This window comes from Capricornis sumatraensis, chromosome 4 (genome assembly GCF_032405125.1).
Source record: "Capricornis sumatraensis isolate serow.1 chromosome 4, serow.2, whole genome shotgun sequence".
In the NCBI taxonomy this organism is placed as follows: domain Eukaryota; kingdom Metazoa; phylum Chordata; class Mammalia; order Artiodactyla; family Bovidae; genus Capricornis; species Capricornis sumatraensis.
The window spans coordinates 103,038,726-103,062,077 of NC_091072.1; the positions used below are offsets into that span (position 1 = coordinate 103,038,726).

General features: G+C 38.4%; 1 pseudogene; it reads right to left on the minus strand.

The window, feature by feature from the left end:
- Nucleotides 1-7,435: 7,435 nt before the first annotated feature.
- On the minus strand, nt 7,436-8,439 carry LOC138078680 (olfactory receptor 6C6-like; annotated as a pseudogene).
- Nucleotides 8,440-23,352: the final 14,913 nt, after the last annotated feature.

Below are 23,352 nucleotides of genomic sequence, written 5' to 3' on the forward strand. Positions count from 1 at the left end.
AACATCCAGAGTTTGCTCAAACTCATGTCCATTGAGCTGTTGATGCCATCCAACCATCTCATCTTCTGTTGTCCCCTTCTCCTCCTACCTTCAATCTTTCCCAGCATCAAGGTCTTTTCTAATGAGTTGATTCTTCACATGAGGTGGCCAAAGTATGTAAGTTTCAGCTCATCGGTCCTTCCAATGAATATTCAAGACAGATTTCCTTTAGGATTGACTGGTTTGATCTCCCTGCAGCCTAAGGGACTCTCAAGAGTCTTCTCCAATACACAGTTCATAAGCATCAGTTCTTCAGTGTTCAGCTTTCTTTATGGTCCAATTTGACTTACATACATGAAAAGATTACCACAATAAGTTTAATGAAAATCCATCATTTCGTATCAATTCTAGATTGAAGAAAAAATTATTTTTTCTTTATGATAAGAATTCTTAGGATTTACTATCTAAATAACATTAATATGAAATATAGAGCAGTGCTAAATATCGCAATCATGCTATACATTACACCGTTAGTAATTATTTAGACTTGTAACTGGAAGTATGTGCTTTTGACCTCCTTGGTCATCATACAAAGATAACACATTATTACTGCCTATATTCCAACCATGTACATTTCATCTTCATGACTCATTTATTCTGTAGTGGAATGTTGTACCTCTTCACCTGTTTCAACCATCCCTTAACCCCATTCCATCTTTTTTCTCTTTATCTATGACACTTATTTCTGTTGTGTTATATTTGTTCATTTGTAGTTTTTGTTTATGTCACATGTAATTCAAATCATATGGTACTTATTTTTCTTTGTCACGTATATTTCACATATAACACTCTCTAGGTCCATTCACGTTATCCCAAATGACAAGATGTCATTCTTTTTTATGGATGAGTAATATTGTGTTTTCAGAGAAGGCACTGGCAACCCACTCCAGTACTCTTGCCTGGAAACTTCCATGGACGGAGGAGCCTGGTGGGCTGCAGTCCATGGGGTCGCTAAGAGTCGGACACGACTGAGCGACTTCCTTTTCACTTTAAACTTTCATGCATTGGAGAAGGAAATGGCAACCCACTCCAGTGATCTTGCCTGGAGAATCCCAGGGATGGAGGAGCCTGATGGGCTGCCGTCTATGGGGTCGCACAGAATTGGACACGACTGAAGTGACTTAGCAATGTTGTGTTTATATTTTAATCTATTCACCTATTGATAGGAATTTGGGTTGCTTCCATATTTTGACCATCATGAGTAATGTTGCAATGAAAATAAGGGCACATGCATCTTTTCAAAATAGTGTTTTGTTTTCTTCAGGAAAAAATATAAGAATAAAACTGCTGGGTCCTATGCAAGGTTTATTTTTAATCCTTTTAAGAAGCTCCAAAATGTTTTCCATAGTGGCTCCACCAATTTACATTCCCAGCAACAGTGCAAAGAATTCCCTTTTCTCCATATCCTCACCAACACCTATTTTTGTTATCTTGTTAACGATGTTGACAGGTGCAGATGATACCTAATTGTAGTTATGATTTGCATTTCCCTCATGATTAGTGATACAGAGCACATTTTCACATGGTATTGACCTTCTTCCTTGGAAAATGTCTACTTAGGTCCTATGTCCACTATTAATTGTTTGTTTCTTTTCATGTTGAGATGTAGGAGTCTTGTATACTTTTGAATATTAATCTTTTATGAGACTATTGTTTGCAAACAGCTTTTTCCATTCAGTAGGCAGTTTCTTCTTTTTGTTGATAGTCTCCTTCACTGTTCAAAACGTTTTAGTTTGATGTGGTCCCATTTGTTTATTTTTGTTTTTGTTGTCCTTGCCTGAGAAGATATATCCTAAATATTATTCCTAAGATCTATGTCAAAGACTGTACTGCCTAAGTTTTCTTCTACTAGTTTTAGGGTTTGGGGTCTTACATTCAAGTCCTCAGTTCACTTTGACTTTATTTTTGCAAAAAGTGTAGTAAAGTAGTCCAGTGTGATTGATTTTCATGTGGCCATCCAGTTTTCCCAACATCCATTCATTGCAGAAGCTGTCTTTTCCCCATTTTATAATCTTGCCTCTTTGGTAAATTAAATGACCATGTAAACATGGGTTTATTTCTGTGCTCTCCATCTGTTTCCTTGATTTTCTGTCTCTATCCTATGGTGCCAGACTGTACACTGGGGTAAATGAAGGAAAGAGGTATAATCTATACTTCAATTATTTTATAGATTACTTAGTATAGTAGCACCATAAATAAATATTTAGAATTTAAGTTTTATATATAGATGTATACATTCCTTAGCCCCAGGGGAAGGATTTATCCTCTACCTGAGGGTGTTGTGCCAGCTGACAATAGGAAAAACTACCAGAGTGATTACATAGAAACTTTTATTCCTGGTAAAATAATCACTCTTGAATACTATTTTCAGCAAAAAGCCTACAACTTAGTGTTTTCATATATACAGTATTTTGTAAGGAATGATGTCATCACAGAGAAGAAATTGAGAGTACTCTTGCCTGGAAAATCCCATGGGTGGAGGAGCCTGGTAGGCTACAGTCCATGGGGTCACTAAGAGTCAGACACGACTGAGCGACTTCACTTTCACTTTTCACTTTCATGCATTGGAAAAGGAAATGGCAACCCACTCCAGTGTTCTTGCCTGGAGAATTCCAGGGACGGGGGAGCCTGATGGGCTGCCATCTATGGGGTCGCACAGAGTCAGACATGACTGAAGCAACTTAGCAGCAGTAGCATATAAAAGTTATTCTCAAACTTCTGTTAAATGTTTTCACAGTAACCACTCACAATGTGTCAAGAAGGTTGTGGACTGCATTTGTGTTCTATAGTTTCATCATTATGTGCGCCCTGAAGTATTCTTTATTGCTGTTGTTATTTAGTTGCTAACTTGTGTTCAACTCTTTTGCAACCCCATGCACTATAGCTCTCCAGGCTCCTCTGTCTAGTGGGATTTCCCAGGCAAGAATACTAGAGTGGGTTGTCATTTCCTTCTCTAGAGGATTTTCTAGACCCAGGAATTGAACCTGTGTATCCTCCAAAATCACTGCAGATGATGACTGCAGCCATGAAATTAAAAGACGCTTACTCCTTGGAAGAAAAGCTATGACCAACCTAGATAGCATATTCAAAAGCAGAGACATTACTTTGTCGACTAAGGTCCGTCTAGTCAAGGCTATTGTTTTTCCAGTAGTCATATATGGATGTGAGAGTTGGACTGTGAAGAAGGCTGAGTGCCAAAGAATTGATGCTTTTGAACTGTGGTGTTGGAGAAGACTCTTGAGAGTCCCTTGGACTGCAAGGAGATCCAACCAGTCCATTCTGAAGGAGATCAGCCCTGGGATTTCTTTGGAAGGAATGATGCTAAAGCTAAAACTCCAGTACTTTGGCCAGCTCATACAGAGTTGACTCATTGGAAAAATCTTTGATGCTGGGAGGGATTGGGGACAGGAGGAGAAGGGGATGACAGAGGATGAGATGACTGGATGGCATCACTGACCTGATTGATAGACAGTAGAGTCAACTCCGGGAGTTGGTGATGGACAGGGAGGCCTGGCGTGCTGCGATTCATGGGGTCACAAAGAGTCAGACGTGACTGAGCGACTGAACTGACTAATCCTGCTTGGCAGGTGGATTCTTTACCACTGAACTACCAGGAAGACCATGCACTAAGTTCCATTTTTAAAAAAGAAAGAAATCCAGTTTGAAAACTTATCATAAAGCTACAGTCATCAAGAGACTGTGATACTGGCATAACAGTCAACATACAGATTAAAGGAATAGACAAAGAACTCTAAGGTAGAACCACACATTTATGATCAATTGATTTTTAACAAGAGTGAAAAGATTATTCAAAGAAGTAACAACTTTTGTAAAAAGCCATGTTGGGAAAACTAGATATGTACATGCAAAATAAATCTCTATCTCACCCCATAGATAAAGGCTATATATAGGGCTTCCCTGGTGGTCCACTGGTTAAAAGTCTGGCTTGCAATGCAGGGGAAACAGGTTCCATCCCTGATCCAAGAGGATTTCATGTGCTGAGGGGCAACTGAGCCCATGCACCACAACTACTGAACCTGTGCTTTAGAGCCAGCAGGCCACAACTACTGAGCCCAAGAGCTGTAAACACTGAAGTTTATGTATCTAGAGCCTGTGCTCCACACTGAAGTTCATGTATCTAGAGCCTGTGCTCCACAAGAACAGAAGCCACCACAATGAGAAACCTGAGCACTCCAATGAAGAGTAGCCCCCATCCACTGCAAACTAGATAAAGATAGTATGCAGCAACAAAGACGCACTAGAGACCAAACAAATAAATAAATAAAAAGAAAACCAAATCTTTTTTAAGAAAAGACTGTATATAAAGATCAACTCAAAAGAAAAAAAAATATTATTATAGGCATTAAAAGTATACATTTCTTAGAAGAAACCATACACATAACTCCTTGTAACTTTGAATTAGGCAATGATTTCTTAAATAGGACACCAAAAGCACAAACAGCAAAAGAAAAAAAATTAACATGGCTTTGTCAGGCAAGTGTATTCGCCTCAGTTCTGTCTCATCACAACAAAGATTTGGAGTGACAGCCATTAAAGCCTTCGGCATGTCACAGCTTTCAGGTCTTGGACAGACTGTGCTATAGCTCTCATGTCTTGAATGGACCGTGTTATAGCTCTTAGACAAATCAGTGTTACAGCTCCATGTTACAGCTCTGTTTTATTTAGATAATAGCAGGAAAATCCATCCTCGAGGTGTGAGGACATGTCGACCCAAAGACAGGAAGAGAAGAGCACCCCAGCATGTGGGAGAGAGAGAGAGAGAGAGACCCCCCCCCCAGCCCTTTGACTCCTCTTTTTATGTTTTTTCTCCCCCTGGGCCTGCACTATGTAAATTGGGCTAGACAGGAGTGTTGTTTGCTCTACCTGAGGTCCTCACTCCGGTCCTCAGATCTTCCTTTGTTCTATTTTTGCAGGCTTTTTCCTTCCTTGTCTTTTAGCCACCACCATTCTGGACTCCTGTTTCCTATTCTAACTACCTAACAGCTTCATCAGAATAAAAGCTTTAGTGATCAAGGGGCACTGTGAAGAAACTGAAAATACAACCCAAAGAAGAAAAAAAATTTCACAAATCATGTATATAATAAGATTTTGGTGCTTTTTGAAAGGGTCTTCTTGGTGGCTCAGATGATAAAGAATCTGCCCGCAATGCAAGAGACCTGAGTTCAAACCTGTGTTTTTTTTTTGTTTGTTTGTTTGTTTTTTAAGACTTATTGAATGCAAACACTCTGTTGATGGAGGTTTTTAGGGCCTTGAAAACAATAAGTACTTACTCCTCTATTTTCCCATAGAAGAGCAGATGGATAATAGTGTTGGCTTAAGAATGGTAAAATGAACCAGAAAACAACTCAGTTAAAATTGTTTCTTCAGGTACACATAGATAATAGTCTTACAATTAAATAAATACCTTTGTGATTTTTTTCACATGTTTTTCTCTGATAGAATATTATATCCAGAATGGAAATCTATACATTTTAAGGAGATTTTGTAGATTTTTTTAAAAGGATCTGACAGTATATAACCATAATCCTTTCTTAAAAGTCATTATATTGATATATTTAAGTGAGTATGTACAGGAAAGTGAAACTGTTAGTCATTGAGTCATGTACAGGGTCAAAGTTTATAGAAATGCATTTGGTTGCAAAGAGTTGAACATGACTATAATCCACCAGGCTCCTCTGTCCATGAGATTCTCCAGGCAAGAATATGGAGTGGGTTGCCATTTTCTTCTCCAAGGGGTCTTCCTGACCCAGGGATCAAACCTGCAGCTCCTGCATTGCAGGTGGATTCTTTACCGCTGAGCTATAGGGGGAACAGGAGTGAGCAGAGAGGAAATTCCAAGAAGATTCAATTCATTATTTAAACACCCTTTAATTTTTCTCAGATATTCAAATTCTTAACAGTTCATCTCAGTTTTTTCTAAAGATCTCTGGAGATATCTCACTGCGATTTGAATTCGTGGACACTATTTATTTTAATCCTCAAATAATGCATTTAGTATAAATATTAGCCCTCTACCTTGTCTTCTTGATGCAAACATTTGGACATCTGTCTTCAATACAGTTAACAGAGTGATCCTTCTAAAATGAAAATCTGGTTATATATGAACTACTGGCTTCTGAGTCACCTATAGTCTATGTTTCTATACTCCAGTTAAACTGAAAATATATATTTAGGGATGAGAACACTAACTTTAAATTTAAATAAGCTAACCAGGTAGGTGACTCTTATTTTTTCCAAATATTTAGGACTACCAGCTACAGAACAAGTATGTTTTTGGACATAAAAGTTTCTTATGATTTGAAGTCTGTCTTTTTTTCCCTTGACTTGTTAAATATTATCTCAGCTGAGGCAACATCTTCTCTCAAGTGCAACTAACATTTCTCGACAGTTCAGTGTAGGCCAGATGCAGATTGTGCATTAGTTTATATAATGTATCATTTCATCCTCAAAATAACATTAAAATAAAATTATTGTTATTATATCTATTTCATAACTGGAGAAACTCAGCAACATAGAGTTTGAGAACCTTGATCAAGCTCATACAGACGTCTAAATTTAAGCCTTCAATGATTGGCCAAAAGAATAACACTTTGAGTTATCAGACTTGTGATATCAGCAAGTTGCATTTAAAGCATCAATACTTCCTAGAGGTCCAGTAGTGTGTGAGTGCTAAGTCACTTCAGTCGTGTCTGACTCTTTGCGACACTGTGGACTGTAGCCCATCAGGCTCCTCTGTCCATGGGATTCTCTAGGCATGAATACTGGAGTGAGTGTCCATGTTCTTCTCCAGGTGATCTTCCTGATCCAGGGATCAAGCCCATGTCTCCTACATCTCCTTCATTCGCAGGCAAATTCTTAACCACTAGCACCACCCGGGAAACTTCAGAACCCTGGTGGTAGGATATATTATTAATAATATTTACATCAATAAAATTTGTATATGATTAATATATAATTGTAATAGTTTTTAAAAGTCAGAACCATGCATGTCTTGTAGAGAAAATAAAATTCGACATTTGTATTGACAACGTGAAGAAAGGACTCACTGTAACACAGGAAAACACAAATTATCAACAGTGATAAGAAAGTAAAGTGCATTATGCTGAAAGCCTTGGTTAAAATGTTTTAAGAAGTCTAAATGAAATTGAAGTAAGTAAGTAAAGTCACTCAGTCATGTCCGACTCTTTGTGACCCTGTGGACTACAGCCCACCAGGCTCCTTGGTCCATGGGCTTCTCCAGGCAAGAATACTGGAGTGGGTTGCCATTTCCTTCTCCAGGGGATCTTCCCAACCCAGGGGTCAAACCCGGGTCTCCCACATTGGAGACAGACACTTTAACCTCTGAGCCACCAGGGAAGCCCTAATGAAGGACAGGTTAATTAAATTGTAAAATGTTAAAATTTTTTTTTTTGCTTTTCTCCATTATTTCATGGTTAAACTTTTCCTCCCTTATTGAAAAACATGTAAATATTTTGAGGTATATTTTGAAAGCTTGTTTCACTTGCTGGTTCCTAGTGTGTAAATGAAAGGGTTTAATACAGGGCAACTGAGGTATAAAGAACAGCTACACCTTTGGACAGAGTCACCCTTTCTTTTGCAGATGGCTTCATGTAACTAAAGATGCAGCTACCATAAGTAAGGGAGACTACAATCATATGAGAAGAACATGTGGGAAAAGCCTTTGCTATTTTCTGAGCAGACAGAATGTTTAGAATGGTCTTGATAATATATGTATAGGAAAGCATCACTAACAATAATGTGACCATGAGTATTCCAACAGCTGAGCCAAATGAAATCAATTCTAGGATATGAATGTCTGTGCAAGAAATCTGCAGCACAGGGGAAGTGTCACATACAAAATAATCAATTACTATGGAAACACAGAATTCCAGTTTCATTCCCAAGAGCACTGGTGGAAAAGTAACCAGAAAGCCCACTGCCCATGAACTGAGTACAAGTTGGCAGCACACTTTTTTGCTCATAGTGATCAGGTAATGTAAGGGTTTGCAGATTGCTACATACGATCAAAAGACACGGCAGCCAGTAGGTAAAATCCTGTAATGCCTAATAACAGAAAAAAGAATAGCTGAGATGTGCAACCATTGTAGGAAATGATTTTGTTTTCAGTCACGATGGCTATCAGGAATCTGGGAATACAGGTTGTTGTTAATGAAACTTCCAAGAGGGAGAGATTTTTGAGGAAAAAATACCTGGGAGTCTTGAGGTGGGATCCAGCAAGATAAGAAGGATGATGGATAAGTTTCCCATCACACTCAACATGTAGTTTAGGAAGAGAAACATAAAAATCACAATTTGCAATTCTGATTCATCAGTCAGTCCCAGGAGAATGAATTATATCTCTCTTGACTGGTTCTTCATTTCAGATTTAAGATCATGGCATCTGGTCCCATTACTTCATGGGAAATAGATGGGGAAACAGTGGAAACAGTGTCAGACTTTATTTGGGGGGGGGGGGGGCTCCAAAATCACTGCGGATGGTGATTGCAGCCATGAAATTAAAAGACACTTACTCCTTAGAAGAAAAGTTATGACCAACTTAGATATTGAAAAGCAGAGACATTACTTTGCCAACAAAGGTCCATCTAGTCAAGGCTATGGTTTTTCCAGTGGTCATGTATGGATGTGAGAGTTGGACTGTGAAGAAAGCTGAGCACTGAAGAATTGATGCTTTTGAACTACAGTGTTGGAGAAGACTCGTGAGAGTCCCTTGGACTGCAAGGAGATCCAACCAGTCCATTCTAAAGGAGATTGGTCCTGGGTATTCTTTGGAAGGATTGATGCTAAAGCTGAAACTCCAGTACTTTGGCCACTTCATGCAAAGAGTTGACTCATTGGAAAAGACTCTGATGCTGGGAGGGATTGAGGGCAGGAGGAGAAGGGGATGACAGAGGATGAGATGGCTTGATGGCATCACCAACTCGATGGACATGAGTTTGAGTGAACTCCGGGAGATGGTGATGGACAGGGAGGCCATCACCTCCCTGAGGTGAGGTGATGAGAGACTGAACTGAGAGACTGAAATGAACTGAACTGAACTGAAAAAGACTTAGGAAAACAATTCTTAAAGAAGCAGATGTAACAGTACTTTTTAAAAGGCTGCAAACATAGAAAAAATATTCTGAAATGTAAATAAGTTTAATAGTTTGATCCAGTGTGCCAAGACATAAAAGTGAAAGTGAAGTCTCTCAGTCGTGTCTGACTCTTTGCGACCCTATGGACTGTAGCCTACCAGGCTTTTCCGTCCATGGGTTTTTCCAGGTAAGAGTACTGGAGTGGGTTGCCTTTTCCTTCTCCAGGGAATCTTCCCAACCCAGGGATCAAACCGAGGTATCCTGCATTGCAGGCAGACGCTTTACCCTCTGAGCCACCAGGGAAGCCCCATATAACTATTACTAGAAATGAATTTTCTATATATGTTTCACAAATTAATAACAAATTTCTTATAGCGTGTTGACCATTACACTGGCTTCAACTGACAATGTTTATTTTTTAAAAAACTCTTAGCTCATCAAAATAATTTTTAAAGATATGAAACATATAGTAAATATAATACTTAAATATTTTCCCAATCATGGAGATATTCTAACAAATTGCATAAATTATTCTGTCCCAATATGATGTTTTCTTATTTTTTTTTCTTATATCATTTAATTTAATTTTGGGGGGAAGGGGCTTCAAATGTACCAGTCTTCTTATAATCAGTTGTATTTAATCACAAAGTATGAAAAATTATATTTACATAAAAATGAAAAAACAATGTGCCAGTTCAAGAGTCAGTGAAAATTATCTGACTTGTACTTGAAAAATGACTTTCATTTATGATTTAGATATATATTCCAAATTATCCATCACTTTCGGTATCCAGATTATATTATTATAACTCTGTATACAGGAATATGATAGAAATGAGTCAAAAATAAATGATAAATATTCTCCTCTTTATAATATAAAATAATTATTTCAAGTGTAAATTTAATTTCAGTGCTTCTCTAATGAAGGATTCGAAAAAGAGATACAATCTGGGAATTATATGCATCTGCTAATGTTTTCCACTAGCAGTCACACACATAAAAATCAGAGAACATAGATGTTACAGATAATTGGAATCCTCTTACATGCCAGATGAACTTCCCTGGTGGCTCAGATGGTAAAGCGTCTGCCTACAATGTGGGAGACCTGGCTTCAATCCCTGGGTTGGGAAGATCTCATGAAGAAGGAAACGGCAGCCCACTCCAGTATTCTTGCCTGGGAAATCCCATAGAAGGAGGAGCCTGGTACTTTATAGTCCATGGGGTGGCAAAGAACATGACTGAGCAACTTCACTTTCACTTACGTGCCAGATATAATTCATTTTCCTGTTGTTTAGAAACTATATTTAAATATAAAAAGTACTCTATAAAAATTCTAATTAAAAGTGTTATATTTTAACTGAAAAGATGTTTTAGGAAATCTCTCAAATGAAAGGAACCTAAAATTTGCAGCAAAGAATTATTGCTTCAAATTGTACACTAACAAAAGCCATGGTTTTATCATTGCACTCATAAGAGGCACAAGGGGATTCATTGAAATAAAAAGAGAAACACCTTCAGGAGAATGCTACCAGAAAGGATATACATACCAATTAAATTTTAAAAAAGAAAAAGGTAAAGAAAAAGAGAAGAAACAGAAAACAAAGGAAGAATTAAAGAAAAGCACTGTGAATTGCTTTAACTACAAAAAATGAAGAGATATTTCTCATGAGAATTATGATTTAAACTTAAAATATTTAATGCCAACAAGAATTTCAGATCCTCAACTACCACAGGACAATATGACCAATTCTACTGGTGAGAAAGTTTACCCCAAACATGAACTTCTCTCCTGTTTTTCTTAGGCAATATGTTAGAATTTCATTAACTTGATTGTGACCAACCCCCAACCCCCCAAATTGTGGGACAGTACTTAAATGATTTCCTATTTACTTTATTTTTAAAAAAGATAAAACATAAAGAAAAATACACAACAAATATACAATAGGATTTTTATTCCCAGGCCACTGATGTTACATTTGCTACTCAATATGGTTATGTGGATTTACAACAAAAAAAAGAATATTTCACTGGGTAAACATGATCAAACCATTATTACCAAAATGCAAGCAATGATATGTTATTAACTTTAAATTCTCCAATATGATTCAAACATCACCAATTGTCTAAAAATTTCCCCATATAAAAAATGAATACAGTTTAATATGGCATGCTTCATTTGATTCCCATAGTATTTTAGTTTGCTTTTATTAGTATTTGGAATAGTTCTCTCATTTTTCCTTCACTTTTTTGAATGTTCATTGAAATTATTTTCCTGTAATTATATACTATGTCCCTTGATTTTGGCTGAAGCTTCCTCAGTAATTATGTTCAATTTATTGACCTTTGGCTGGACTGCCACAGCAGTGATGATGACTTTCTCATCAAGTCCTATCAGATATGCTATTTCATAATGGATGCAAAAGGTCTGACTCTTATTTCCTGTCTCCCTCTTTTTGAATATCTAGGATGTTCAGAAGTAAATGCATTTACCGTGAAAATTAGAAAGTGTGCATGGTCAGGGAAAGGCAGAGTCTCAGAAGAGAACTGAGACCTTAAGTTTATACTCAGGCTTACAATTGGCACAGAGGACGCTTCCCATAATCAAAACACGAAAGTAAACTAGAAAATAACCAAAAAATGGTAGCCCTTGGCAAGAGGAAGAATCTGAATCCCAGAGTTAGCACATTATTGAATTCAAATGGCCAGTGTTCCTCAAACAAAAATGTAAAGAGAAAGAAGAAACATATGGTCCATTCAAAATAAATCAAAAGAGACTGGGCTGAAAAAGGCTTAATGGCAGATCTAATTATAGAATTGAACACTGCAATAGCTAAACTGTTAACAAATCTATTACTCTTATAGAAATTCAAAAAAAACTTGCTTTATTCTTTTGAGTGTGCTAAGTCGCTTCAGTAGTGTCCAACTCTTTGCAACCCCATGGACTGTACTTTGCCAGGCTCCTCTGTCCATGGGGATTCTTCAGACAAGAACAGTGGAGTGTATTGCCACGCCCTCTTCAGAGGATCTTTCCAACACAGGCATCGAACGTGTCTCTTATGTCTCATGCACTGGCAGGCATGTTCGTCACCACTAGAATCACTTGGGAAGTAAATGATAATATGGAGCACTGCATCCAAGTTCAAAAGTATATAATTGTCTTAAAATTACATGAAATATTTACAAAATTGAATGTCAGCTTGGCCTAAAGCAAATTTCAAAACCTTCCACAGGATTAATTCTTGGAAATATGCTTTCTAATTATAATGGAATTAAGTCAGAATCAGTGACAAACAGAAGACTAGAAAGACACCAAATGTTTGAAAATTAAGTAATATACTTCTACATAGTCAGTTGATCACAAGAAGAATCAGTAAGGACTTAGAGAAAATTTTGAACTACTTAAAAAAGAAATTTGGTTAAATACACAAATTTTAGTTAAATCAGTTCAGTTCAGTCTCTCAGTCATGTCCCACGCTTTGTGACCCCATGAATCGCAGCATGCCCGTCTTCCCTGTCCATCACACACTCCCAGAATTCACTCAGAGTCATGTCCATTGAGTCAGTGATGCCATCCAGCCATCTCATCCTCTGTCGTCCCATTCTCCTTCTGCCCACAATCCCTCCCAGCATCAGAGTCTTTTCCAATGAGTCAACTCTTCTCATGAGGTGGCCAAAGTACTGGAGTTTCAACTTTAGCATCATTCCTTCCAAAGAAATCACAGGGCTGATCTCCTTTACAATGGACTGGTTGGATCTCCTTGCAGTCCAAGGGACTCTCAAGAGTCTTCTCCAACACCACAGTTCAAAAGCATCAATTCTCAGGTGCTCAGCTTTCTTCACAGTCCAACTCTCACATCCATACATGACCACTGGAAAAATCATAGCCTTGACTAGACAGACCTTTGATGGCAAAGTAATGTCTCTGCTTTACAACATGCTATCTACGTTGGTCACGAATTTTCTTCCGAGGAGTAAGCATCTTTTAATTTCATGTCTGCAGTCACCATCTGCAGTGATTTTGGAGCCCCCCAAAATAAAGTCTGAAACAGTTTCCATTGTTTCTCCATCTATTTGCCATGAAGTAATGGGACCGGATGACACGATCTTAGTTTTCTGAATGTTGAGCTTTAGGCCAACTTTTTCACTCTCCTCTTTCACTTTCATCAAGAGGCTCTTTAGCTCCTCTTCACTTTCTGCCATTAAGGGTGGTGTCATCTGTATATCTGAGGTTATTGATATTTCTCCCCACAATCTTGATTCCAGGTTGTGCTTCTTCCAGCCCAGCGTTTCTCATGATGTACTCTGCATAGAAGTTAAATAAGCAGGGTGACAATATACAGCCTTGATGTACTCCTTTTCCTATTTGGAACCAGTCCGTTGTTCCATGTCTAGTTCAAACTGTTGCTTCCTGATCTGCATACAAATTTCTCAAGAGGCAGGTCAGGTGGTCTGGTATTCCCATCTCTTTCAGAATTTTCCACAGTTGATTGTGATCCACACAGTCAAAGGCTATAGTCAATAAGGCAGAAAGAGATGTTTTTCTGGAACTCTCTTGCTTTTTCCATGATCCAGCGGATGTTGGAAATTTGATCTCTGATTCCTCTGCCTATTCTAAAACCAGCTTGAACATCTGGAAGTTCATGGTCCATGTATTGCTGAAGCCTGGCTTGGAGAATTTTGAGCATTACTTTAGTAGCATGTGAGATGAGTGCAACTGTGTGGTAGTTTAAGCATTCTTTGGCTTTGTTTCTTTGGGATTGGAATGAAAACTGACCTTTTCCAGTCCTTTGTTCACTGCTGAGTTTTCCAAATGTGCTGGCATATTGAGTGAAGCACTTTCACAGCATCATTTTTCAGGATTTGAAATAGCTCAACTGGAATTCCATCACCTCCACTACCTTTGTTTGTAGTGATGCTTTCTAAGGCCCTCTTGACTTCACATTCCAGGATGTCTGGCTCTAGGTGAGTGATCATACCATCGTGATTATCTGGGTCGTGAAGATCTTTTTTGTATAGTTCTTCCATGTATTCTTGCCATCTCTTCTTAATATCATCTGGTTCTGTTAGGTCCATACCATTTCTGTCCTTATTGAGCCCATCTTTGCATGAAATGTTCCCTTGGTATCTCTAATTTTCTTGAAGAGATCTCTAGTCTTTCCCATTCTGTTGTTTTCCTCTATTTCTTTGCATTGATCACTGAGGAGGGCTTTTTTATCTCTTCTTGCTGTTCTTTGGAACGCATCTGCATTCAGATGCGTATATCTTTCCTTTTCTCCTTTGCTTTTCACTTCTCTTCTTTTCACAGCTATTTGTAAGGCCTACCCAGACAGCCATTTTGCTTCTTTTGCATTTCTTTTCCATGGGGATGGTCTTGATCCCTGTCTCCTTTAGAGTGACACAAACCTCCCTCCACAATTCATCAGGCACTCTATCTATCAGATCAAGTCCCTTAAATCTATTTCTCACTTTCACTGTATAATCATAAGGGATTTGATTTAGGTCATACCTGAATGTCTAGTGGTTTTTCCTACTTTCTATAATTTAAGTCTGAATTTTGCAATAAGGTGTTCATGATCTGAGCCACAGTCTGCTCCTGGTCTTTTTCTTGTTGACTGTATAGAGTTTCTCCATTTTTGGTTCCAAAGAACTTAATCAGTCTGATTTTGGTGTTGACCATCTGGTGATGTCCATGTGTAGAGTCTTCTCTTGTGTCGTTGGGAGAGGGTATTTGCTATGACCAGTGCATTTTCTTGACTAACTCTATTAGTCTTTGCCCTGCTTCATTCCTCATTCCAAGGCCAAATTTGCCTGTTACTCCAGGTGTTTCTTGATTTCCTACTTTTGCATTCCAGTCCCCTATAATGTAAAGGATATCTGTTGGGGGTGTTAGTTCTAAAAGGTCTTGTCGATCTTTACAGAACCATTCAACTTCAGCTTCTTCAGTGTTACTGGTTGGGGCATAGACTTGGATTACCGTGATATTGAATGGTTTGCTTTGGAAATGAACAGAGATCATTCTGTCATTTTTGAGATTGCATCCAAGTACTGCATTTTGGACTCTTTTGTTGACCATGATGGCTACTCCATTTTTTCTGAGGGATTCCTGCCACAGTAGTAGATACAATGGTCATCTGAGTTACATTCACCCATTCCAGTCCATTTTAGTTCTCTGATTCCTAGAATGTCGACGTTCACTCTTGCCATCTCCTGTTTGACCACTTCCAATTTGCCTTGATTCATGGACCTGACATTCCATGTTCCTATGCAATAGTGCTCTTTACAGCATTGGACCTTGCTTCTATCACCAGTCACATCCACAGCTGGGTATTGTTTTTGCTTTGGCTCCATCCCTTCATTCTTTCTGGAATTATTTCTCCACTGATCTCCAGTAGCATATTGGGCACCTACTGACCAGGGGGGTTCCTCCTTCAGGATCCTATCATTTTGCCTTTTCATACTGTTCATGGGGTTCTCAAGGCAAGAATACTGAAGTGGTTTGCCATTCCCTTCTCCAGTGGACCACATTCTGTCAGACCTCTCCAACATGACCCGCCCGTCTTGGGTGACCCCATGGGCATGGCTTAGTTTCATTGAATTAGAGAAGGCTGTGGTCCTAGTGTGTATAGATTGACTAATTTTCTGTGATTATGGTTTCAGTGTGTCTGCCCTCTGATGCCCTCTTGCAATACCTACTGTCTTACTTGGGTTTCTCTTACCTTGGATGTAGGGTATCTCTTCACAGCTGCTCCAGCAAAGTGTAGCTGCTCCTCCTTACCTTGGACGAGTGGTGACTCCTCACTGGTGCCCCTCCCGACCTTGAATGTGGAATAGCTCCTCTAGGCCCTCCTGTGTCCGCACAGCCACAACTCTTTGGACATGGGATAGCTCCTCCCTGCCCCCGCACCTGACCTCGGACATGGGGTAGTTCCTCTCGGCTATTCCTGTGCCGTCGCAGCCTGGCACTCTTGGTCACTGGCCTTGACCTCGGACGTGGGGTAACTCCTCTTGAGCACCACCCCTCAGGCATGGGGTCCTTCCAGCTTCTGCCCCTGACCTCGGATGTGGGGTATCTCCTCTTTGCTGCACTCTGTGCACCATCGCAGCTGCCCGTGCTCTGTGTATTTTAGTTAAATACACATTAAAAACTGGCATAATCAAAAGTATGCTTTAGAAGAGACAAAAACTAAATATGAATCATTTATTTTTTTCAGTGTTGTCCAATATGGTAGGCACTAGCCACCTACAGCTTTAAGTACTTGAAAGGTGACCAATATGAATTTAATATTCATTATTTTAAATTTAAATATATATACCCATATACAGCTATCAGTTCAGTTCCATTCACTCGCTCAGTGGCGTCCGACTATTTGCGACCCCATGAATTGCAGGCAGGCCTCCCTGTCCATCACCGACTCCCGGAGTTCATTCAAAATCATGTCCGTCAAGTCGGTGATACCATCCAGCCATCTCATCCTCTGTCGTCCCCTTCTCCTTCTGCCCACAACCCCTCCCAGCATCAGAGTCTTTTCGAATGAGTCAGCTCTTCACCTGAGTTGGCCAAAGTATTGGAGTTGCAGCTTTAGGATCAATCCCTCCAATGAACACCCAGGACTGATCTCTTTAGAATGGACTGGTTGGATCTCCTTGCAGTCCAAGGGACTCTCAAGAGTCTTCTCCAACACCATAATTCAAAAGCATCAATTCTTCCGTGTTGAGTTTTCTTCACAGTCCAACACTCACATCCATACATGACTACTGGAAAAACCATAGCCTTGACTAGATAGACCTTTGTTGGAAAAGTAATGTCTCTGCTTTTGAATATGCTATCTTGGTTGGTCATAACTTCCCTTCCAAGGAGTAAGCGTCTTTTAATTTCATGGCTGCAATCACCATCTGCAATGATTTTGGAGCCCCCCAAAATCAAGCCTGACACTGTTTCCCCGTCTATTTCCCATGAAGTGATGGGACCAGATGCAATGATCTTCATTTTCTGAATGTTGAGCTTTAGGCCAACTTTTTCACTCTCCACTTTCACTTTCATCAAGAGGCTCTTTAACTCCTCTTCACTTTCTGTCATTAGGATGGTGTCATCTGCATATCTGAGGTTATTGATATTTCTCCCCACAATCTTGATTCCAGCTTGTGCTTCTTCCAGCTCAGCGTTTCTCATGATGTACTTTGCATATAAGTTAAATAAGCAGGGTGACAATATACAGCCTTGACATACTCCTTTTCCTATTTGGAACCAGTCTGTTGTTCCATGTCAGTTTTAAATGTTGTATATGTAATCTTACCAATAGCCTAAAAAAAAGAAGCTACCTTCAGACAGATTATAGAGAAATAATTTAACTTCAAAATTATTTGAACTTTTGGGGGGACATAGTTAGTGAATATCAACAAAAATTATAGTCATGCAACCACCACTACAAACAACATACCAAATGTTCATATCACTCTATGAAAAGTTCCCTTAAAACACTTTTGTAGTCAATTACTTCTCACTCTCAGCCTATAACACTACTCATCATATTTTGTTCTCTAATTTTTAGTGTTTTCTAGAATTATGAAGAGATTCCCCAATGGCTCAGTGATAAAGAATCGACCTGCAATGCAGGGGACACGAGATGCATCCCTCAGTTGTGAAGATCCCCTGAAGGAGGATATGGCAATCCACTCCAGTATTCTTGCCTGGAGAATCCCATGGATAGAGGAACTTGGTGGGCTATAGCCCATAGGGTAATAAAGAGTCAGACACGAATGAAGCGACTGAACACACATGCATACGGAATTATAAAACTGGAATCACAGCATATGTAGATATTGTATCTGGCTTCTTATACTTAGCATAATATTTCTAATATTCAATTGTACTTTTTAATATATCATTAGTCTATTCTTTTGATGTGCATAATACAATTTGCTGAACCTTTCACCAGCTGACAGACATTGGATTTTCTCCAAGAATGGGCAGTAACAGAAAATGCATTTCATAGATAAATTTAGTTCATTTGAAAGATCAAAAAGTAATTTAATCAAAATCCACCCCAAGCTCCTCATATTGTAAATATATTAATATATGATCCTTAATTATTACTTACAAATGTCATGTATACATCACTAGGTACCAGATGGTAAAATGGTTTGCAATGAAGTGTAAAATTGCTTCTGTTGCTAATTGGAAGCAAGACGACATCTTGTGTTGGTGTAAGCTAGCTTGGGATTTTTGAATGTCATGCCAGGACAGAGAACTGCTGATGACCTTGTTAGATATTTCATTAATTTCCCTAAATCACTTGCATCCTCCTTTGGGTTACTTTCACTTCAACTTTTGTTTAAAGTACATTACAAAAAAAAATAATAAAGTACATTACAGTGTTGTCTTTCATTGTCAGTAATTAGTTGTTTTGGAATTCCTATCCCCAGAGAAGAGATTTTTTTCTGTATTTTACTTCAATAGATCCTTTGAGGGTGTAGTAAGTAAAAAATGATAAATGGTGGAATATTACAAGTGGACAGAAAGAAATGTGGAATCTCTTTCTTGGAACAGTTATTTATCTCTGATTAGATGATGCCCTGAGATTTTTGTCACTTGTCCTCTTTTATTTTATTTTAGTTCAATTTACTTTGGGGAATAAATATTTTCAGGTTGTGAGTGACAGCAAATGTAAGAACAAAATTTCATATAATGCAGCTTATCTGGATTAGATGATGGAAGTCTATTAAAGTTATTGATACCTGAGTTCTGAATTGCAAAGTGGGTATGAATTTAAGACAATGTAGCAAATCTTAGCAGCAGCAGCAAATCTTTACAGAAACACAATATGTACACATTTTTTCTTTACACAAAAATCACCTAGTGATCAAGATCCAGGTTAGATAATAAACTATTATTGTAAAAACATAAAATCATTATTAGTTATGTTAGCACAAATCTCTTCTATGTATTCATTAGGGAATAACAGATACAAGAGATCCAAGAAGGTAAGTCAACTATAATTTAAACAAGTTCAGAATCAGAAATTTAGTCAAATGTACAGTGAATCAAATTTATGGAGTTAAAATTGACTACAGAATTTTTATATTTAAAATTTTTTTAATATAAATGTATTTATTTTAATTGGAGGTTAATTTTTAATGATAGAGTCATTTATGTTTTATATATTCATAGTTGATGTATTTTATTCAGTTACATGCAAATTTCACTTTCTTTGATTCTCTTTATGAATTAAATATTGCCTAGGTAAAGAGATATGAAGAAATTATGGCAATTTTTTTTTCTGAAACTTGAGAAAATATAATTCTAGAACAGTCTGTTAGACCCACATGGTAAGAGAAGTCCTATGACTAAATCCTATAATATAGTTTTTCAAATCAGAGGTAGAGCAACTATAGGTGTCATAGCAAAGACAAAACTATATACTTTGGTAATAAAAGCTTACAACCTCCTAGTAGTTGAAGACTACAAGTCTTCAATTGCCATTAAAGACATTAAGGCTCTTTACTAATACTTGCTTTGGAAAATAACCTTAAGAACTAAAATCTTATTTTATTTTTTCAAACAGGAAAGAAGTAATAAACAGAAAAGATAGGAATATTAGCAAGACAAATGCAAAAGAATAAAGTCAGCAAAGTATGCTTGAGTAACTCATTTCTCTAAAAAGTCTACATGGAACTCTATTCAGTGTTATGTGGCAGCTTGGATAGGAGCTTGGAGGAGAATTGATACATGTATCTATCTGACTGAGTCCCTTCACTGTTCACCTGAATCTATCACAACATTGTTAATTGGCTATACTTCAATACAAAAAAAAAAGAGAGAGAGAGAATAACAACAAGGAAAAAAATTATTTTTAATGCTTGGAAAAAAATTATTTTTAATTCTCAGAAAAAAAAAAAAAGAAACAAAGAAAACCAAGTTCACAGGCAATGCTTATATTGAAGGACTGATATGATTAACATAAAGGTGTCAGTACAACATGGCTGTCTGGGGAGGCCTTACAAATAGCTGTGAAAAGAAGAGATGTGAAAAGCAAAGGAGAAAGGGAAAGATATAAGCATTTGATTGCAGAGTTCCAAATAACAGCAAGAAGAGACAAGAAAGCCCTCCTTAGTGATCAGTGCAAAGAAATCGAGGGAAACAACAGAATGGGAAACACTAGAGATCTCTTCAAGAAAATTAGAGATACCAAGGGAACATTTCATGCAAAGATGGGCTCGATAAAGGACAGAAATGGTATGGACCTAAAGAAGCAGAAGATACTAAGAAGAGGCGGCAAGAATACACAGAAGAACTGTACAAAAAAGATCTTCACGACCCAGATAATCACGATGGTGTGATCACTCATCTAGAGCCAGACATCCTGGAATCTGAAGTCAAGTGGGCCTTAGAAAGCATCACTACGAACAAAGCTAGTGGAGGTGATGGAATTCCAGTGGAGCTGTTTCAAATCCTGAAAAAATGATGCTGTGAAAGTGCTGCACTCAATATGCCAGCAAATTTGAAAAACTCAGCAGTGACCACAGGAATGGAAAAGGTCAGTTTTCATTCCAATCCCAAAGAAAGGCAATGCCTAAAAATGCTCAAACTACCGCACAATTGCACTCATCTCATACGCTAGTAAAGGAATGCTCAAAATTCTCCAAGCCAGGCTTCAGCAATACATGGACCATGAACTTCCAGATGTTCAAGCTGGTTTTAGAAAAGGCATAAGAACCAGAGATCAAATTTCCAACGTCTGCTGGATCATGGAAAAAGCAAGAGAGTTCCAGAAAAACATCTCTTTCTGCTTTATGGACTATGGATTGTGTGGATCACAATCAACTGTGGAAAATTCTGAAAGAGATGGGAATACCAGACCACCTGACCTGCCTTTTGAGAAATTTATATGCAGATCAGGAAGCAATAGTTAGAACTGGACACGGAACAACAGACTGGTTCCAAATAGGAAAAGGAGTACATCAAGGCTGTATATTGTCACCCTGCTTATTTAACTTCTATGCAGAGTACATCATGAGAAACACTGGGCTGGAAGAAGCACAAGCTGGAATCAAGATTGTGGGGAGAAATATCAATAACCTCAGATATACAGATGACACCACCCTTATGGCAGAAAGTGAAGAGGAGCTAAAGAGCCTCTTGATGAAAGTTAAAGAGGAGAGTGAAAAAGTTGGCTTAAAGCTCAACATTCAGAAAACGAAGATCATGGCATCTGGTCCCATCACTTCATGGGAAATAGATGGGGAAACAGTGGAAACAGTGTCAGACTTTATTTTTGGGGGCTCCAAAATCACTGTAGATGGTGACTGAATTTCACTGCCATGAAAATCAACAACACTTACTCCTTGGAAGGAAAGTTATGACCAACCTAGATAGCATATTCAAAAGCAGAGACATTACTTTTCCAACAAAGGTCCGTCTAGTCAAAGCTATGGTTTTTCCAGTGGTCACGTATGGATGTGAGAGTTGGACTGTGAAGAAAGCTGAGCGCTGAAGAACTGATGCTTTTGAACTGTGGTGTTGGAGAAGACTCTTGAGAGTCCCTTGGACTGCAAGGAGATCCAACCAGTCCATTGTAAAGGAGATCAGCCCTGGGATTTCTTTGGAAGAAATGATTCTAAAGCTGAAACTCCAGTATTTTGGCCACCTCATGCGAAGAGTTGACTCATTGGAAAAGATTCTGATGCTGGGAGGAATTGGGGACAGGAGGAGAGGGAATGACAGAGGATGAGATAGCTCGATGGCATCACTGACTCGATGGACATGAGTCTGAGTGAACTCTGGGAGTTGGTGATGGACAGGGAGGCCTGGCGTGCTGCGATTCATGGGGTCGCTAAGAGTCAGACACGACTGAGTGAGTGATCTGATCTGATCTGACCTTAGCTATGGTAACACTTGGGGTCACATTGGTATCAGTGATTCTTTCTTACATTTACATCATTAAGACAATTCTGAAATTCCCTTCAGCACAACCAAGAGCCAAAGCTTTTTCCCCCTGCACTTCCTACATGACTGTTGTCTCCCTCACATATAGAAGCTGTATCTTTATATATGCTAAACCATCTACAAGAGAACAGCTAACTATATCCAAAGGTGTAGCTTTGTTGTACACTTCAGTTACCCCTTTACTAAATCCCTTCATTTACACCCTAAGGAATGGTGAAAGAAGTCTTCTGGAACAGATTACAAAAGAGCCTCTGTTTCTCAACAAAACAGTTATTTAAAGGCGACCAGTCATAATATTATCACAACAACAACAAAAATATGTTTCATGCATTTGTTCTGGTCACGTTTTCCTACTTCAAAACTTATTTCATAGAGGACATTCTCTTCAAGTATCTTATAGCTCAGCTTCACCCTTATACTTTATTCTTTCTAATGAAAATATTCCATCCTGCTATAATAATTTACTCTCTAAAGTCTGTAATTTTCAAGTTTTAAATATCATCTCCTTATGGCTTTCCAGTGTCTAAAAATCATGACTGAATAAAATATACTTTGTGTAAGTGTGAGGCTCTGAGAGTGGCTCAGATGGTAAAGAACCTGCCTGCAATGCAGGAGATGCAGGTTCGATCCCTGGGTTGGCAAGATCCCCTGGAGAAGGAAAGGTTGCCCATTCAGGCTTTCTTGCCTGGGAAATCCCATGGACAGAGGAGCCTGGCAGGCTGTAGTCCTTGTGGTCACAAAGAGTCAGACACCACTGAGCGACTAACACTACTACCCTCCCTTTTTTTCTGTTTAAGTGTATCTTGCTGAGTGTAATTTATCAATTAAAGATATATTTATCATGTATCTATCTTATTCCCAGTATTGTGAGGGGCTCAATCCTTACTTTAAGAAGCTTGCATTATATAAAACAAAACAAATCAAAACGGCTCTGTATTGCTATCCAGCATATAACTAGTGTTGCAACAAATATTGACAAAAGTATTAAGGGACATATTGGGTGGCTTCTGAGTAATCTTGGAGTTCAGGAAGGAATTTCAGGACACAGTGAAAATTATGCTAATTATGCTGTCACTAAACATATATAGAAGGACAGTATACTGAGACAGAAGTATATGCAAATAACAGAGAAGAGTTAGAGAACCACATGCATTTACAGAATTAGTACATGCAATGCTTAGACCAGCATTTTGAGATATTCACCCTGTTCAATAAAGGCTTCAGCACATACACCACATGGAACACTGAACAGAGTAT